Here is a 19,064-nt window from a genome sequence, read left to right on the forward strand (position 1 = left end):
AAATAGAAATATTCAAATACATTTGTCCCACATCACTTATATGGGGATGTACTCTATTATTTAAATACAATCTTACATGCCATAAGGAATGTCTTAAGAACAATGGCTTTTGAAGCCGCAAGCATGCATCGTGGGTCCCAGTCAACTAGAGATAACAAAGTAAATATTGAGTTAACACGTAGTCCAAAGCTGATGATGTCAACAATGTTGCAGGTCAATGGAGAAGTCCAAAATTTGGCACTTGCTACTTTGCTAGTTGGAAAAATCCTAGGTCTTTTGGCTAGCGAGATAGCGAATCGCCAAAAAACATAGAAATCCAACGAAAGTCAAATGAGCACATGGGTCTCACTTCTAATGCAAACAATGAATCAGTGAATGACAAGTGGCAATATGTGCAGTAGTGAGAATGAATGAGCAATGATGTGGTGAAATCTTGACCAATCGCAAAGTGCCACATGGCACAAATTCCAAGGTAGCCTGTGATGTGGCGGGTAAATATCAAAGATGCACCAGATTGTGCCACATGGCAGATCGTGCAGCCATCATTAATTTGCTATAAGAAAGTTGTAGGGGAGTTAGTATGGCGACATAGCAAGTATGATGTGGCACAATGATGTGGCGACACAGCCAATCCAATGGGGACTTGTGGCGCTATTGTGAAGACCAGAGCTAATTAGAAGGTGACAAGTGGCAGCATATGATTGGTTGAGAGGATAAGGACCTTTTTCCAAAAGATTACATAGTATCCTTTGTTCAAGAAAAGAATTGAAAATTTAGTTTTAGAATGTGAATATTCTATAGTTCTGACTATAGAATTATTTTAAATTTTTCAAATTTTGGTTTTTTAATGTGCAAACTTGTGAACAGAGGCTTGAACTTCAAATGGCCATAACTGGGGCAATTTTTATCGAAAATGGGCACTCCAATATACCACCAAAACTGGAATGAGCTGAATTTTCCATATCTAAAGTTGGTTTTTGCACAGCTGCTCATTGGTTTGTGCTATAAGGCAATTTGTAAATTTTGGGGTGTTCTTAGTAGAACAAGCAGATTTCAACATTGATCATCAAAATTGGTTAAAGGACAAATGTAAAGGCTTGTTGCAGTATAAAAGTGAAGAAAATTGACTTTAAGTTGTTTTCTTGTCTTCTAAAGATCATGTTCAACTGATTTTTACTTTTACTAGGAGTTCACTTTAGCATCAAAAATTAGTTACGATTTCCAATCAAGTATCTCAGATATTTTGAGTTCTTTGGAGGCCAATTGATGATGGTTTGAGATGCAGTGACATAGAGAGGGTAGAAAGAGGTTTTTCACCTTCTTGGGAAGGAATTTTGAGTGGACACATGTCATCTTTACAATAGATCCGAGAATTCACCTCTTGCTATATCATTTCCTTTCTTTCTCATTGTACAGGTTCTAGTTTTTCACTTTGAGACCATTGGTTCCAGTTTTTTGGAGAAAAATTGCTCATTTATGTGATACCAGGTTTTGGTTCTAGTCTTGAAGTATTCCCAATACTGTGACGCCATTCTTCAACATAATTCTCTTGTATGAACAAAATTAGGAAGGATAATACAGATAGTTCAGATCTATTATGTTTTTCTATGTTTTCATTTCATGCATATGAATGTATTGTTTCAAGGAAATTAATACAAAGAACAACAGGTTGAGTTTCATCTTGAATCTTGTCTCCTTTATTACCAAATTTTCAATGTTTTACAATCTTTGAACATAGAGCTTAGGTTGTAGTTGCAGTCACTTAAGGCTGTATGTTATTTCAATGTTGCTTATAACTTAAGGGGTTATGTAAATGCTTCAGGGGAATCAATCGGGTTGCAAGTTTACTGATGGGGATATCATGTAAGAATGGGATTTAAAGTGAACATAGATGTCTATTTACAAGGTGAATAGATAGATCGTATATCTGAATATATAAATAAGTATCAGATATCCATATGTATGCATTTGATTCATAGATTTTCCCAAATGGATTAGGCACTAGTCAGCTACAGGATCATTAGTTCTTATTGCTGCATATTTGAGGTTTTGTTAAATTCAACATCATTAATCAAATTTTCTTTCCCTTTCATGTTGAAGAACCTAAATGTGACGCCCTCACTCAGCTTGTGAATTTCCTAGATTTACAATTTGCTACTGTAGATTTATGTTATTATATGAGTTATTAAGAGAAATAAGGGCTTTCATCTGCTTAATAGATTCAAGGATATGTCTTTGCACTGGTACCATATTGATTGAATCTGAGGTCCACCTGCCTAGGTTTGGTAGAGCCTAAAGTGTAGAAGGATCAAGCCTTATAGTTGGCTCGGTGTCTAAATTAATATGTTAAAGATGGGAGTTAGCTACCCCTAGATGTACCATATTCACATCAGGGTAATTGGAAACCTACAACATTTTCAGACACCAACAAAATGGTGACTCTACTGGGGACTAGTGATTTATGTGTCATAAACCAATGTATCATTTAAGATCTATGTTTCCCTTGGTTAGAATCTGAGGTAGATGTTTTTGTTGAGATATTTTTTGTGGTCTCGAGGGTTATTTGTATTTTGTCTATGGAATTTAGTGAAAGAATTGTGATCCATTCAAAAGTTTTTCCCATTTTGATAGGATTGGTGGTGACTCATAAGGTTTTAACTAGTGTCATTATTTAGAAGATTTGTTATGTCAAAATCATGGAAAACAAAAGAAACACACGGGCAAATGTGAGAAAAAACTCGAGAATCAAATTACAAACTGATCTCCCTCCTAGGGGAAGATAGAATTGGGTTATGAAAAGATATCATATGCATAAAGAAGGCTATCCCAAAGATCAAGTAATAAGGGGAGAGAATGTTCATTTTTCTACTATCGAAAGGGAATCATCTTTCCAAAGTTCTAGATCCCATCCAGGACTATCTGGTGATGATTTTTTTAGCACACCCAAAGTGATATGCCAAGAAACTATAGAGCTGCATAATACACTTAGTTTAGAAAAAAGGAATAGCAATAATCTTTTTCAATAAATTACAAACCCTTTCTTGTCAGACTATTCTCAAGGAAAAGCAACATTGAGACATCTAGATCTTGAAAGTTTCAATGATGAGAGAACTATTAGTTCCAAGTTCACTATCCTAGATCCTGATGAGATTGAAGTCCTGAGAATGTAACTTGCTGAGTAGGAAACCATAAATAAAAAATTACAAAAGGAAAGGGAGGAAAAGATTACAAAAGACTTTAAAGAAAAACATACATTACTCAGGAAAATTGCTACCCTAATGAAGAAAAATGAAATAGCAGCTAAGGCATGGTAACCAAAGAATATAGGTCAAGTTGACTAGCTTAAACTATAAGAACATAAGCTGTTGGAAACTCATAACCTAAACCTAGAAGGACCTGTAATACAACAGATTAAAAAATACAGTACTCTAGAAGCTAACAACAACAAATCAAAGGATATAGGGCATATTGTTGAGGTTAAAGATAAGAGGAAACAAAAGGAGACTGGTGTTAAGATTAATGAACCAACAAAAGTTGTTGAGATCCATGATTCTATGTCACTTTCAGATATTGAGCTAGAGAAGAAAAGAAGAGAGAAGGATGCCTTGGTTAAGAAATTGGAGATTATAGAAAATGAAGTAGCCATAGCTGAGATAAACAATAAGATCAAATTCTTGGACAATGCTAGAAGGAAATTCACAACTATGCCTAAAGATGATGGTAGATCTAATGATGCAAATCGAAATACTATTAAGGTACATGCTCCTTTCTCATCCTCATTTTCATATAAAGTAGATCTTAACAAGTTTTTTGGTGATGCTAGCGCTAGTAATACTATGGGTAACACTAGAAAAGATGTTGATCATCAACCTAAAATTGATTTACAAAGGAGACATGTCTAGTGTACCTATGAATTGTGGGCCTCTAAACCTCACAGACACTATATGATTATGTAGATTAATCTATATGTTATGCAAGCATTAATCTAAGAACAGATAAAATAAACTAGATTATGTGTATGCACATTAAATCTAAATGAGAGAGAACAATTAATCTAAATGATATTAAGCTAGATGATATCAAGCTATGAAAATAATAAGCAAATGAGTATACAATTTAGCAACAATTCGATAGCATAAGAATTCAACTTCTGTAATGAGGAAATGAGGGTCTCTTAAATAGACTTTCCTGGAATCCATCAATGGTTGAGATTGATTTCAATCAATGATTAGGATTGAAGATGAGGTTCAGTTAAGGTGGAAGATTCCCAAATTAGAGGGAGTTAACAGGCTTAGATCCGAGTGCAAGAGTCAGTCAACTTAGATAGACTTCAGTGTGAGAGCAAGTGATCTGGGTCACTTCTAATTTGATCAGCAGTGAATTGGGAATTTCCATTCTTGAACTGAAGAGAAAATTAGGAGAGATATTTAATTTAATAAAATGAGATATGCTCTCATAAATATATTTTCTTATTAATTAAACAATTCTATTTAATTAATTAGAGACACTTTTCTTATTTAATTAAATAACTTCATTTAATTAATTAGGAATGGCTTCCCATTTAATTAAATAACTTTGCTTAATTAATTAGAAGTAGCTTCTCCATTTAATTAAATAATTTTATTTAATTACTTAAATAGGCATATTTATTAAATTAAATAAACTTAATTCCATAGTATATTAGCCTTAGGAGATAATTTAATTTAATAAAGTATGAATACTTTATATTAAATTAAATTGAAATCAAATAGGTTTAATGTGGCTAATATGAGTGCATACTATAGGGATTAAACAATGAGTTTGATTAATGCAGATTAGGGTCTCAAGCATTTGACAATTAAGTCAAGTAGCGAGTAGCAGAATAAGAATTACCTATTAGGCCAGGTCTTAGGATTGATCAGAATATACTAGAATTGGTATCATGGAAATGAGCCAATTTTGGGGTATTACATTTTGCCCCTCTTTAAATGAATGTGTGAACAACACACTCAATTCAAAGAAAATCAGAAAGCATGATGCGAAAATGAGATTGGTTCCGAAGTTGATGATACAAAGACCAATTGATAAGCTTTTAAGGATTATCTCTAGAACAGAGCTTACTCCCAAGGAATCTAAGCAGAATGCCTAGATACCTAAAATTGATAAGAATTTAAAAGGCTATCTCCAGAACATCTTTAAGGATCTAGAAAAAATGTTTAAATACTTGAAATTGATAAGAATTTAAAAGACTATCTCCAAAACGGAGCGTAATCTTGAAGGATCCAGACAAAACGTCTAGATACCTGAAATTGATAAGCATTTAAAAGACTATCTCTAGAATGGAGCGTAATCTTTAAGAATCTAGATAGAACAGCTAGATACTTGGGATTAAAAGCATTTAGAAGATTATCTCCAGAATGGAGCTTAACCTTCAAGGATCTAGATAGAACACCTAGATACTTGGGATTAAAAGAATTTAGAAGATTATCTCCAGAATGGAGCTTAACCTTCAAGGATCCAAATAGAACACCTAGATACCTGAGATTGAAAGCATTTAAAAGATTATCTCCAGAATGGTGCTTAACCTTTAGGGATCCAGATAGAACACCTAGATACCTGAGATTGAAAACATTTAGAAGATTATCTCCAAAATGAAGCTTATCCTTCAAGGATCTAGATAGAACACCTAGATACCTGAAATTGAAAGCATTTAGAAGATTATCTCTAGAACGGAGCTTAACCTTCAAGGATCCAGATAGAACACCTAGATACCCAAGATTGATAGAATTTAGTAGATTATCTCCAGAATGAAGCTTAACCTTCAAGGATCTAGATAGAACACCTAGATACCTAAGATTGAAAGCATTTAGAAGATTATCTCCAGAATGAAGCTTAACCTTCAAGGATCCAAATAGAACACCTAGATACTTGAGATTAAAAGCATTTAGAAGATTATCTCCAGAATGGAGCTTAACCTTCCAGGATCCAGATAGAACACCTAGATACCTGAGATTGATAGCATTTAGAAGATTATCTCTAGAATGGAGCTTAACCTTCAAGGATCTAGATAGAACACCTAGATACCTAAAATTGATAGCATTTAGAAGATTATCTCTAGAATGGAGCTTAACCTTCAAGGATCCAGATAGAACACCTAGATACCCGAGATTGAAAGCATTTAGAAGATTATCTTTAGAATAGAGCTTAACCTTCAAGGATCTAGATAGAACACCTAGATACCTAAAATTGAAAGAGTTTAGAAGATTATCTCCAGAATGGAGCTTAACCTTCAAGGATCCAGATAGGACACCGAGATACCTGAGATTGATAAAAGATAACAAGGTCCAATCATGAGTCATAGAATCATCCCAAGAACAAGGCTTGATCCTCAGGAGTCGAGGTTTAGATTGTCCCAATACCTGTCCATCAAAATCTGAGAAGAGTTGTTATAAGGTTGATCAGTTTGATGAAAAGATAAGATAGATGGAAAAGATGCTAGATAAGAGGGAGCAAGATGCCCCGAGTGATGAGATGCCCCAATTGATAAGGACATAAGATGGGAACTAGATGCCCCAAGCAATGAGATTGAGATTGAGTTACATTTACTTCAATGATGTAATCATCCTATCCCCTTGAGAGTGAAATCGAAAGATGACACACCAGAAATATGATGTAGTCAGTATACAAAGAGATACAGAAGAAATAATGAGATGTAGTAGAGTGTAAAGAGATCAGAACGATCTGAAGAAATATGAAGAGATCAAAATGATCAAAATAAATATAAAGAGATCAGAATGATCTGAAGATATATAAAGAGATTAGAACGATTTGAAGAAATATGAAGAGATCAGAATGATCAAAAGAAATATAAAGAGATCAGAACGATCTGAACAAATATGAAGAGATCAGAATGATTAGAAGAAATATAAAAAGATCAGAACGATTTGAAGAAATATGAAGAGATCAGAATGATCTGAAGAAATTTGGAAGTTGATCCAAAGTGATTTCGAGGTCCAAAAGACCAAGTTTGAGTTGAAAAGATTCCAAGAATTGCAAAGTATTAGAAAAATTTGGACTGCACAAGCGTTCAATCACGTTGGTCCCAAATTTTAAAAATGCATTTCTAGACTACTTAGGTGTGTCAGATTTCGAATTTGATCCCAAAAATGGGTTCAGAGTAACTAAATTAGCCAAGAGAGTGATTAATCAATCATTTGTGTAGTCGTGAAAGAACATGATTCTTTGAAGAGATCAGCAATCCCTCATTAGAGAAGGTGAAAGTAGATTTGCAATTGAATTGCATGCTTATGCAAGTGAAGTATGCAATGCAAGACTATGTTAAATGCAACCCTAGGTCTGGTTACCAAGCCTCGACAATTTACCATCACTGGATATATAACAAAGTGCGTATGTTATACAATTCCCACTGACACTACAATCATGGGAATATGAATAGAACATATGTTATAGGTTTGTTAGGATTAAACGTAAGCATTCAAGGCACAAGAAGCCAAAATGACCAGAACATTTGTCTCTTTTAATGTAGCAAGTTAACATAAGCATCAAAGCATAAATGCTAGGATGACCAGAATGTTGCTTGCATGATAGGCACACCAAACACATGGGAGATCCATCTTATGCTAAGTATTCAATATTTATTCTACCCGCAACGACCCTTGCATTCGTAACTTGAGACAAAAGTGTGCTAGATATACTCGCAGTGACTCGTACATTCACTTAGCAAGACGAGTATCAATATTTACTATAGCATGAAGAGTTCACTCCAAAAAACAAGGAGAAGAACCAATATTATTGATGTATTCATATAAAATGAGTCAAGATACACATGGCCATCCAATATGAGATGGAGGCTCTTATAGTGGAAACCCCTCTTATAGGAATAGGTCAACTAATTGGAACTAAACTGTAAACAGAAAGAAAAGAAAAGATCATGCCCCCAGTCATTACTTCTCTAGTCAAAGATGACATCATCAAGTTGCTCGAGGAGATATGATAAAGAAAAACAAAGAAAACAAAGAAAATGCTCCACATATCCAAACAAGTATATATTTTTTGAGTTCAATGTTTTTAGGATTGATGTCAAGTGTCAATGTCTAGAACATGTTTGAAAGAAATCTCTTCAGTAGGGTGACAATAGTAGGTAGACACAATCAGAATGACTGGTGACTAAGGTCAAAGAGGGATCTTCATGATGAAGAACCTAAGAGGGACTGAGCGACAATAAACAAACACAGCCAGGATGACTGGTGACTGACGCAAGAGAGATCTTCGATAAAGGAATCTGGAGACATAACCCAAGCAACAGTAAGCAGACACAGTTGAAACAACTGGTGACTGTTGCGAAAGAGATTCTATAAGGAGAATCTTTGAAAATAAGGGACACTGGCGACACTAGGCAGACGTAGTGAGGACCACTGGTGACTGTCGCAAAGGAGATCCTATAAGGAGAATCTCGAAAGGACTAACATTAGTGACAGTAGGCAGATGCAGTGAGGACCATTGGTTACTATCGCAAAGGAGATTCTATGAGGAGAATCTCGAAAAGAGTGACACTAGTGACAATAGGCAGACACAGTGAGGACCACTGGTGACTGTCACAAAGGAGATTCTATGAGGAGAATCTCAAAAAGAGTGACACTAAGGGGGAATGCCCCCGAGATGTGACAAGACTCAGTCCATGGACACATGAGCAGAAAGTAGGAAAAGAAGGAAAGCGAAAGCATGAAAGCAACTGTACAGAATAGCCAAAAGATGTGCTGTAGGATGGAGTGTTGGGAACAAGAGGCGCCTGTTTACTAGGTTTTCACCTTCTTGGCAAAAATTTATCTTTTTTTGCTACCATGATGCCTGTTTCTAGGTTTTCACCAATGGCACTTTTCTTGTTTTTCAATTTTTTTGGTATTTTTCTTTTTTTTTTTTTGATTTTTTTTGTATTTTTCTCTTTTTTCTCTTTTTTTGTATTTTTGAGATTTTTCACTTTTTTTGATGTTACAAAGGCGCCTATTGCTAGGTTTTCACCAGGGTAACAAATTTTTTCAGGACTTTTTTTGATTTTTATGATTTTTTCAAATTTTCAAATTTTTAGAACTTTGTCAAAGATTACTAGCTTTCAAGAAGGATTACCTTGATTTTATTCTAGTGTCTAGCAAGGTGTAGGAGGAGATGTAGTAGCAAGTTGGTGGATAAGTGGAGATGGATAGGCAAGGAGTATGAAGTGGTGAATGTTACCCTCAAGGAAAGCCTTCACAAGATTACCCAAGCTAGGGAAAAGTATTTAACAATATAAGCTCATGGTGTAATGAAGGGTATCGTGTAAGTAATCCAAAAAAATGACCATGTCAAGGGATTGCTAAGAACTGAGTTTTCTTGTTTCTTTCATTGATCAAGACCAAAGGGTTAACTGAATAGGATAGAAACTTTTTGTTATGGAGTTATGGGTGAATGACTTTAGGAATGAGGAGATCTAAAGGATAAGAAAGATCATCATAGGATATCATGGATGGAAGAATTATGTATGATGCCTGTTTACCAGGTTTTCATCATGGTACTTATCCAAGGTGCCACAAGAAGTGGTTTTCACCATAGGATGGATTTATTTTTCTTTACTTTTTCTACCAAGGTGCCTATTTCCAGGTTTTCACCGAGGCACTTTTTCTTTTTCTTTTTCCTTCTTTTTTTGGATTTTTAGAGTTTTTGGAAAGAATTCAAGCCTTCTTCAATTTGAATAGTGCTCCTATTAGAAGGATAAATTATGATAATCCAAGACCATAGAAATGTATGCTCAAAGATGCTGATAGGGTAATGGAAAGGAGATAGTAGAGAAGATATATGGAGGATAAGGTTTTAGGCTATGGATGAGATAAATGGGATAGAAGGATAAAAGGTGGAGGATAGAAGGTGGAGTTGATAGGGTATTGAAAGTTATTTGCAAGGGTAGAAGAAAAAGTGGGCAAGATCAACATTGACACACACCTTGAAGGGTAGTGGAATGATGGAGGAAATATGGATGAAATAGATTGAGGTTTAGATGCATGAGGTGGTAGAATAATTTTGGAGGAAGGCGGAGTATAAGGTTTTGAAACCTTTTTAGGAAGATGTTGGAAAGAAGATGGAGTGGAAGCCTTTGGAAGCTTAAATGTCAACTTTGATTTATTTTCAATATTAAAGTCCTTCAAAAGAGACTTGGAAATCCATATAGCTTTTGATTTTTCATTAAATGCTTTGGAATGCATTTCTTCAATAACAGATTTAAGAACCCATACTTTCTTTAGTTGAGTTTTTTGAATAGTGGACCTTTGCGTTCTCTTTTTTTTTTTTTTTTCTTCTTGACATTCACATGTCTATTAAAGGAGACACAGTGAACTTTTGAGGATGGATTCATGCACTTGTGTTTGAGTTGATCATCCAAATTGCTTCCAAAGGACTTGGGACATGTGGATGAATGAGGCCAAATGACTGGTTTAGATGGAAAGGTGAATGTGAAGAGTTCAAGTATGTGTGTCTTTGTTGATCTTGGGGTAGGGTAGGAGGAATGTATAATGGGCTAAGAGTGGAAGTAGGAGATAGAGGAACATAAGGTCCCAATATGTATGGAAGACTTGAAGGTTTTAGCTTAGATGGATAGGGATGAAGGATAGATTTAGAAGACATGAATGGACCATGAGTAGGGATATCAACATCTTTAGAGTGAGCAACATGACCAAAGCCATCAATAGATTTATGAGTAATTGTTATAGGAGCAATACCTTTGACAAGAGTATTTAAAGCTTAAGCATAGTTTGAAAGTGAATGTAGCAAGGTAGAATAAGAGGGCGAGGGAACACTTTTCTCTTCAAAAGGAATTTTAGGTAACATAAGAAAAGTATCCTTCTCTTGGTCTTTTATAATCTCCTTAAGGATGGTGGAAGGAATATCTTGATCTTTCTTAGTAGAGGTGCATGACATGGGAGATGGAGGACTATGTGGCTCTTGAGATGGAGGCACAATATCTTGGAAGATTTGAAAGGGGATGAAGGAATCTTGGTCTTGATCAATACTTGTTTCTTCATCATTTAAGTAGTCCTCTTGACATGAAATCAATTTCGAGGATGAGGGAGTATTTGAATCTATATTCAAATCTATTTCTGGATCCTGTATAATAGGCTCTTGAAGTTCAGAAGGAAAATTACTTGGAGTGGACTCCATAGGCATAGTAGGGCATGAAGAAATATGATCTGTGAAGGTAGTGAAAAGACTTGCAGCCTAGTATCTATTGGCTTGATTTTCTTTCAAAGGCAGTCCTTGAGGGTACACATAGTCAATTGAGAGAGTAGTGAGTTCTTTTGGTGAATATGTGTTGGAAAGATTGGACAATTTAGAAGGTGGATGTATGTTGGAAGAAGTAGAAGTTGTGTTTGAACCATTACTAGACATGGTTTCATGAGGTTGATCCGTCTTGGGAGTATAATCTTTAGTAGCTGAGAGCTTAGATTTTTGAATTATGCCATTATCAAAGAGATTTTGAATCTTGTTTTTCAGCTCCTTACAATGTGAAGTTTTATGTAAATTATGTCTATGATAGGCACAATAGTTACTCATAAAGGAAACTCTTGCCAAAGTGAGCTTAGGTAAAGTAATGAGTTTTTCTTCAAGAAGTTCTTCCATGGTTAATTCATAAGATTTTGCCAAAGGTGTGAAATCACACTTTGGTTTAGGTTCCCAAGGTTTTTCTTCAAAGATATTTCTAGATTTCTTGGGTGTTTGTGAAGTGTTCTTAGATATCTTGGATTCAAGATCACAAGAATTTGATTTTTGGTTATCATAGGAGGAAGGGAAAATTTCTCTCAAGTAGAATTTGTTTGATGATATGTTTTCCTCTTCTTTTAGTGTTTGAAGTTGAGCGCTCATTGATTGGATTTGTTGCTTCATGTTTGCAATAAGTAGCTCTTCTTCCTTACTAGGAACATTGGATTTAGTGCATTGGTTATTAGCCATTTTGATGTACTATGTTTCAAGTAGTGATAGCCAAGTTTTAGAACATAAGTCAAGTTGCCACAATCATAGACAATGACAAAAAGAAAAAGCTTAGACAAGGACCACACTAGAACTTCGTCTCAATGGGACAGGATAAGAGTGTTGTGTACTAAGGCATGAATAGTCTGATTTGAAGGCTAGAACAACCAAAGATTATGACTATCATAAAATGGAGTACAAAAAGCACTAAAGGACAAGAGCAAGATAACTGAGAGACAAGACTAGTTAAAGTATGGATCGCAAGTCATTAGCTAAGTGGGATGCCACTATTTGGGACTATTTTCAAACAGAGAAATAGTAAACCAATGTAGGAAACAAACTTGTTACAGAGCACAGATAGATCTAACAGACTAACTTGATAGTTTAGACTCAAGATCTCACGTGAAGATCCTCTGAGAGGTGCATGAGAAAGTACACATGGCCATGCAAAGACTCAAGATAGCATAAAGATTTTGCACAAGGATGTGCTCTAGGATGTGCAAAGAAGTGCAAGGTTTGACACAAAGATGTGCAACTTTTTGCACAAGAAACTTGATAGAGCCACACAAAGAAGTGGTAGGACAACAAGTATTTGCACAAAAGTTTGCAAACTGTATGCAAAAATGGAAACTAGACTGACAACTAAACTAGATTTGGAAAAGACTTTGAAGATTTCAGACAATTTTGGACAGATTGTTGATTCGTTTGGCAAATTTCAGATAGATAGCAAGGTTGATTTTCAAGTGTTTAAACAACATTTGGTTTTGAACAAGGCAAGTGTTTTCAACAAGAAATGGGAATCAAATAGTAGTCAAATACAATCCAACTGAGGGCAAAGCAACTCAGAGGGATAGGGGAGTCTTGACTTTTAGTTTGTTTGAGCAAGTTTGGATATGTTTAGGACTCGATAAAAAACATGTTTTATCCCTAGAAATAGAAAATGGTAGAGAAGGAAAAACCTTTGTCCCACATCTTATGTGCATGTGTGTACCTCACACAACCATGTCACCCCCTAGAGGGCACCCGTGTTTTTGGTATATTCAAAGGACTCAATAGTATACATTGAACGAGCACCCTTGTGGTAGGGGACGAGCGTGTATACCACCTTCAAACATCCAATAGCATGTCTATGGTGAGTTCTACAAGAGAGATTCTTCCCCCTCCTTGCACAAAGATTATGCCTCCTTTCAGAGGTCAACCAGGTAGCTTCTAACTAAAAGGTTTTTACTTGGCTTCCATTCATATTAATTCCCAGTGGCTCTGCAAGCAGAGTTGAGACCAGCAACCCACACTAGCATTTGAAAGTGCACACTACTTGCTTAACAAGCCAGGGGCCGATGCCAACCAGTGCACAGACAGAGCTTCCCCTTGATATGTGATATCAAGAATCAAGGGGAAGAAATTAATCCAGCTTTGGAGTCTTTCGCTCTACAAAGCATCTTGATTATAGTGAGTTGGAATCTCTAGTGAAAGGAGTGTGCTCACTTGGGTCATTCTCGGAAGTTGGATCACTCTGATAGGCCCTCTAAAGGATTGACACAGACTGGTGGTCTGGATTTAAGGGTCAAAGTTTCTGATTTCCCTCAAGGGAAAAGAGCATAATCCTCTACCTTATTTCCTCGCCCAAACACGCAAAACAGATTAATTATCCACTTGGCTTAATCAATCCAAACTCATTCTTCCTTAAATATTCTGATTCCCTTAAAGGAAATCATCATCTTATCATATAAGAGAATAAGCGTTGGAGAACCACTAAGCTGCTTGCCTTCTTCAAAATGTCATCTTTCGAAAGCGTCTAGGTTTTTGATTCACCCTTGGTCATGACCTCCAAGTGGTGAAGAGCATAATACCCTATTCTTTCGTCTTGCACCCTAGGAAGTTCACAAGCCCCTAATTAGACTAGTTTGAAAAATGAGAAAAGCAGACACACTATTTTGTGGGTTTTAAAAGAGTCTTTGTCAAACGTGTCTTCAACAATCATCCTGCAAGCAAACTGTTAGTCCATGTTTGAGTGGGTTGTATGAGGAATCTTTGACAAATCGTCTTGCAGACAATAGTTAAGTTGCAGAAAACCAAAAAAATGGAAATAAAGATGATTCAAAGAAAACATGTTAGTGAAAATTGAAGCTTAACTATGGGAAAATCAAAAATTAACTTTTTTTGTTCTTTTTTATACCCATAAAATAGCTTAGAAAAAGTTAAAACCTATGAAAACAACAAAAGTCAAATTTCATTTTATACTCTTTTAAATTTTTTTATTTTTATAAAATTATAAAATTTAAATAATTAGTTGAAAAAGAAATGCTTCAGAGAAAATACGTCAGTAAAATTGAACAAACAGTGTGCTGAAAAGTAACAGAATTAAATTTTTTATTTCAAGATCTCACGCGAAATCTTGCAGGACTGCGCCAAGTCTTTCACCGACCCGCACTAAAATCTATGCTATAGGGCACTTTTTTTCTTGAGAAACTGGAGTGTGGCATGCAAAATCTTGCATAGAGTCGTGTGAAATTATTTTTTGAATTGCACAAAGAAATGATGTGCCATGTGAAGACTCGCATAATGGGGCACTTTCTCGCATGAAAAGGGAAGAATCTTCGTACAAGAGCCTAAATCTTCGCGTGAAAATGGATCATCTCGCATGAAAATCTGAGGAACTGTACGGACAAAGAGCTAAAATATCATAAAAAAGTGCAGAGGAGGCCAGAGAAATTGATTTTCTCAGCTCCACGGTGGGCGCCAGAAATGTACCTATGAATTGTGGGCCTCTGAACCTCACAGACACTTCAACATGGTCATTACCTGCAAAGTCATCCTAGGATAAACATTGGATTGTTCAATCAGAATGCCCGACAGAGTGACCTGTTGCCTCCTATATAAAGGGATTTTGCCTGTTAATATCCTCAGAATCAAGGCGTAGGCAATCAGACCCTCTAAGAATGAAGGATTTGAATGCAACTATATGATTATCTAGATTAATCTATATGTTATGCAAGCATTAATCTAAGAACAGATAAAATAAACTAGATTATGTGTATGCACATTAAATCTAAATGAGAGAGAAAAATTAATCTAAATGATATTAAGCTAGATGATATCAAGCTATGAAAATAATAAGCAAATGAGTATGCAATTTAGCAGCAATTCGATAGCATAAGAATTCAACCTCTATAATGAGGAAATGAGGGTCTCTTAAATAGACTTTTCTAGCATCCATCAACGGTTGAGATTGATTTCAATCAATAGTCAGGGTTGAAGATGAGGTTTAGTTAAGGTGGAAGATTCCCAAATTAGAGGGAGTTAACTGGCTCAGATCTAAGTGTAAGAGTCAATCAACTCAAATAGACTTCAGTGTGAGAGCACGTGATCTGGGTCAGTTCTAATTTGATCAGCAATGAATTAGGAATTTCCATTCTTGAACTGAAGAGAAAATTAGGAGAGATATTTAATTTAATAAAATGAGATATGCTCTCATAAATATATTTTCTTATTAATTAAACAATTCTATTTAATTAATTAGAGACACTTTTCTTATTTAATTAAATAACTTCATTTAATTAATTATTAATGGCTTCCCATTTAATTAAATAACTTTGCTTAATTAATTAGAAGTAGTTTCTCCATTTAATTAAATAATTTTATTTAATTAATTAAAATAGGCATATTTATTAAATTAAATAAATTTAATTTCGTAGTACATTAGCCTTAGGAGATAATTTAATTTAATAAAGTATGAATACTTTAGATTAAATTAAATTGAAATCAAATAGGTTTAATGTGGTTAATATGAGTGCATACTATAGGGATTAAATAACGAGTCTAATTAATGCAGATTAGGGTCTCAAGCATTTGACAATTAAGTCAAGTAGCGAGTAGCAGAATAAGAATTGCCTATTAGAATAGGTCTTAGGATTGATCAGAATATACCAGAATTGGTATCATGGCAACGAGCCAATTTTGAGGTATTACATCCAGTTAGAAGGCTATAGGGAAATATGTTTTAATGGAATCCCTAATTACCCTAACCCCATCCCATAGAAAATAAGGAAAAGGTTTTCTAAATTTGCTAGGAACAATGCTATCACCTGTGAGGACCATTTGAGGAGTTTTCTTGATATGATGAGTGATTATGAGGTTGAGGCTGAAGATGTTATTATGAAATTGCTTGTTCAGTCATTAACTAAAGATGCTAGAGAACGGTTCAAAAGACTCCCTAAATTATCTATTGTTGATTGGAAGGATATTTAATACTATTTCAAAGAGCAATATGGTGATAAGTAGAATCAGAGTTATATCCTAAGTGAATTCAATAATATTAAGAGGTTACCTAATGAATTTGTCACTAATTTTAATAATAGGTTCCAAAAGAGAATGTACAAACTCATGCAAACCATGTGAGTTGATGACAAGATCTATTTGATTACTTATTTGAATTCTTTTGATGGCAAAATTGCATATCAGCTTAGAGATAAAGAACCTAGGACTTTAAGGGATGCTTTAAAAATTGCTATAAATGTGGAAAACAATTTGAGGATTTAAGGAAGTTTGGAAAATAAAAAAGATGATCCTAGATTGTTTGGAAATAAGGGAAATAGAAAAGAGGATAACAAAGGTGTAGGTGGGAAGAAGCAAGAGCCTAGTGAGATAGCTCAAGTTCTAAATGCTATAAAGATTTTGACTATCCCTCAGGTGAAAAATGATAGGAATCCTACTGAGAATAGGGTTTGTTAATAGTCAAATTTCAATAGACAAAATAGGTTGCAAAATTTCCCTTAAACTACCACCTGGAAAGATGGTTAGCCAAATGTCCCCCCCCCCCCCCCCAAGAATACTAACAGCAGGGTCACCCCTAATCCCTTATCTAAAAATTCTATGAATGTAGTAGATGAACTTGAATTTACTGCTGAACCTATATGGTGTTTTGTTTGTCAATTGCCCCATGCTCTTGAATCTTGTGCAGTAGCCTTGTCTTTCCCTGGAAATCAGAATGTAGTAGAAAAATGTCAAGAGCATGAAGAAAACCAAGAAGATGTAGGGTATAACATGTTTGAGTCACATTATGATTATTTTGACTGTGGGGATCATGATAGAGATGTAAATGAGCAAAGACAATTTCAGAATAGAGTACAACAACAAGTTTTCTCTGATGAGAGTGATGTCGAAGACACTGTGTGTAACATGGTAAGTGCCAAAGAAGAAATCACTTTAAGGAAGCCCTCTAGGGAAGAGATTGACCAAATTACTACAAATATGATAGCTCAAGTATAGACTAGAAACATGGCTAAAAGGGAAGGCAATGATAGGGTGGCTGGCATGATTATAAAGGGAGTTGATTCTAAAAAAGGGGAATCTATGAAGCCTAAAGAGATTCTTGCTGAGAATGTTAAGATTACAAATAAAAGGTGGGAACCAAAGAAGGAAAATAGTCCTAAAGTTTGTGAGTCCCCAAATAGTGTTTTGGAGAAGTTAGATGAGAAGATACCAAAAGCAATCATTACAAGTGATAAGAATCACCAAGGTGAGGTAAGTATTTTTGATAAGCATCATGATAAGAGGAGTATAGTCATTGCTAGCCCATCATATTCTTTTTTAGCTATGACTACAATGTTATTGTAAATCACTGTAAAAGTTCCTTTGTTTGAATTATTAAGGATCCCTGAACATAGAAATAAAGCTTTAGCATGGCTAGGGAATACTGGTACAAATGTGAGACATGAATGCAATGAAAACCATAGTCCCAAAAAGAGCAGTAAAGGAAAGCTAAAGGAAAATGAAGCTGAAGTAGTTGTGTCTCAAATTCCTCAAATGTTTTCGGATAATGCTATAAATTAGTGTTTGGGAAATGTTGAACCGTTTTTCTTAAGCATTTTAGTAAATGGTAAAACATTAAAAAATTGTATGATTGATTCTGGTGCTTCCACTACTATGATGCTTTTTGAAATAATGAAGGAATTAGGCTTAAAGGTGGATACTACTCAAGGAAGATGTTGTGCTATGGATAAAAGATAAGTTTCAGTCATAGGCACTATAAATTCTTTTCCATATAGATTAACAGCCTGTCCTGACAAATAACTTACTATGAGTGTATTGGTTGTTGACATTCCACCTTAGTATGGCATGTTGTTATCAAGAAAGTGGAGTGCTACCATGGGTGGGAGTCTATAGTGTGATTTTCCATTTGCTACTTTTAATATTGAGAGAAATTTGATAAAAGTCAATAGGGAGGCTAAAAGTATATACATGATAGAGGAAGATATAGAAGACACTATGAAAATTTTTATGGATACAGATATTAATGTATTCAGAGCCGAGGTTCTAACTTTGAAGAATCCAAACATAAGTCTCAGATGGAAATGGAAGTTGACATAAAAACAGATAAGGGTGATCTATGGACTATGTTTTTTGATGGTGCATGCTGCAAAGATGGATTTGGTGCAAGCATTTTGCTGATATCTCTAGTAAGGGTAACATAAAAATTCTCCTTTACTTTAAGTTTCCCTTGTACTAACAATATAGCAGAACATGAGGCTTTATTATTAGGTCTTAGATTAGATCATAAGCATGGGATAAAGTGTTTACATATTGTAGGAGATTCTGAATTGGTGGTATCTTGAGTGAGAAATGCTTAGGTATCAAAGAACAAAAGGTTAAAACAATATAAAAATGCAGTATGGGATATGATTAAATATTTTGATGCATTTGGGATAATTTGGAAAGATAGGACAAATAATAAGATGGCAGACTTATTGGTAAACATAGCAATAAAACTTGATGATATTACATTTGCCAGTGTGTCTAAGATTGAGATTCAAACTAGACCTTCTATCCTTGATAATGTTCAGAATTGGCAAGTGTTTGAAGATGATAAGGATATCCTAAGATTTTTGAACTATGAAAACATGTTGTCAAGACAAGAAATTAATTGTGCAGCTTATGTAGAGAATATAGATGGAAAAGGTACTATTTTTGGGCAAGAAGTTGTGCAATTTAAGACAAATAAAATCCCTAAGGGTCTAGTTGTTTTGGAAACAATTTTTAACAACCAAGATAGGTCACAAATGAATATTAATGAA

This window comes from Cupressus sempervirens, chromosome 2 (assembly GCF_028749045.1).
Source record: "Cupressus sempervirens isolate cs-2001-9-10 chromosome 2, ASM2874904v1, whole genome shotgun sequence".
In the NCBI taxonomy this organism is placed as follows: Eukaryota; Viridiplantae; Streptophyta; class Pinopsida; order Cupressales; family Cupressaceae; genus Cupressus; species Cupressus sempervirens.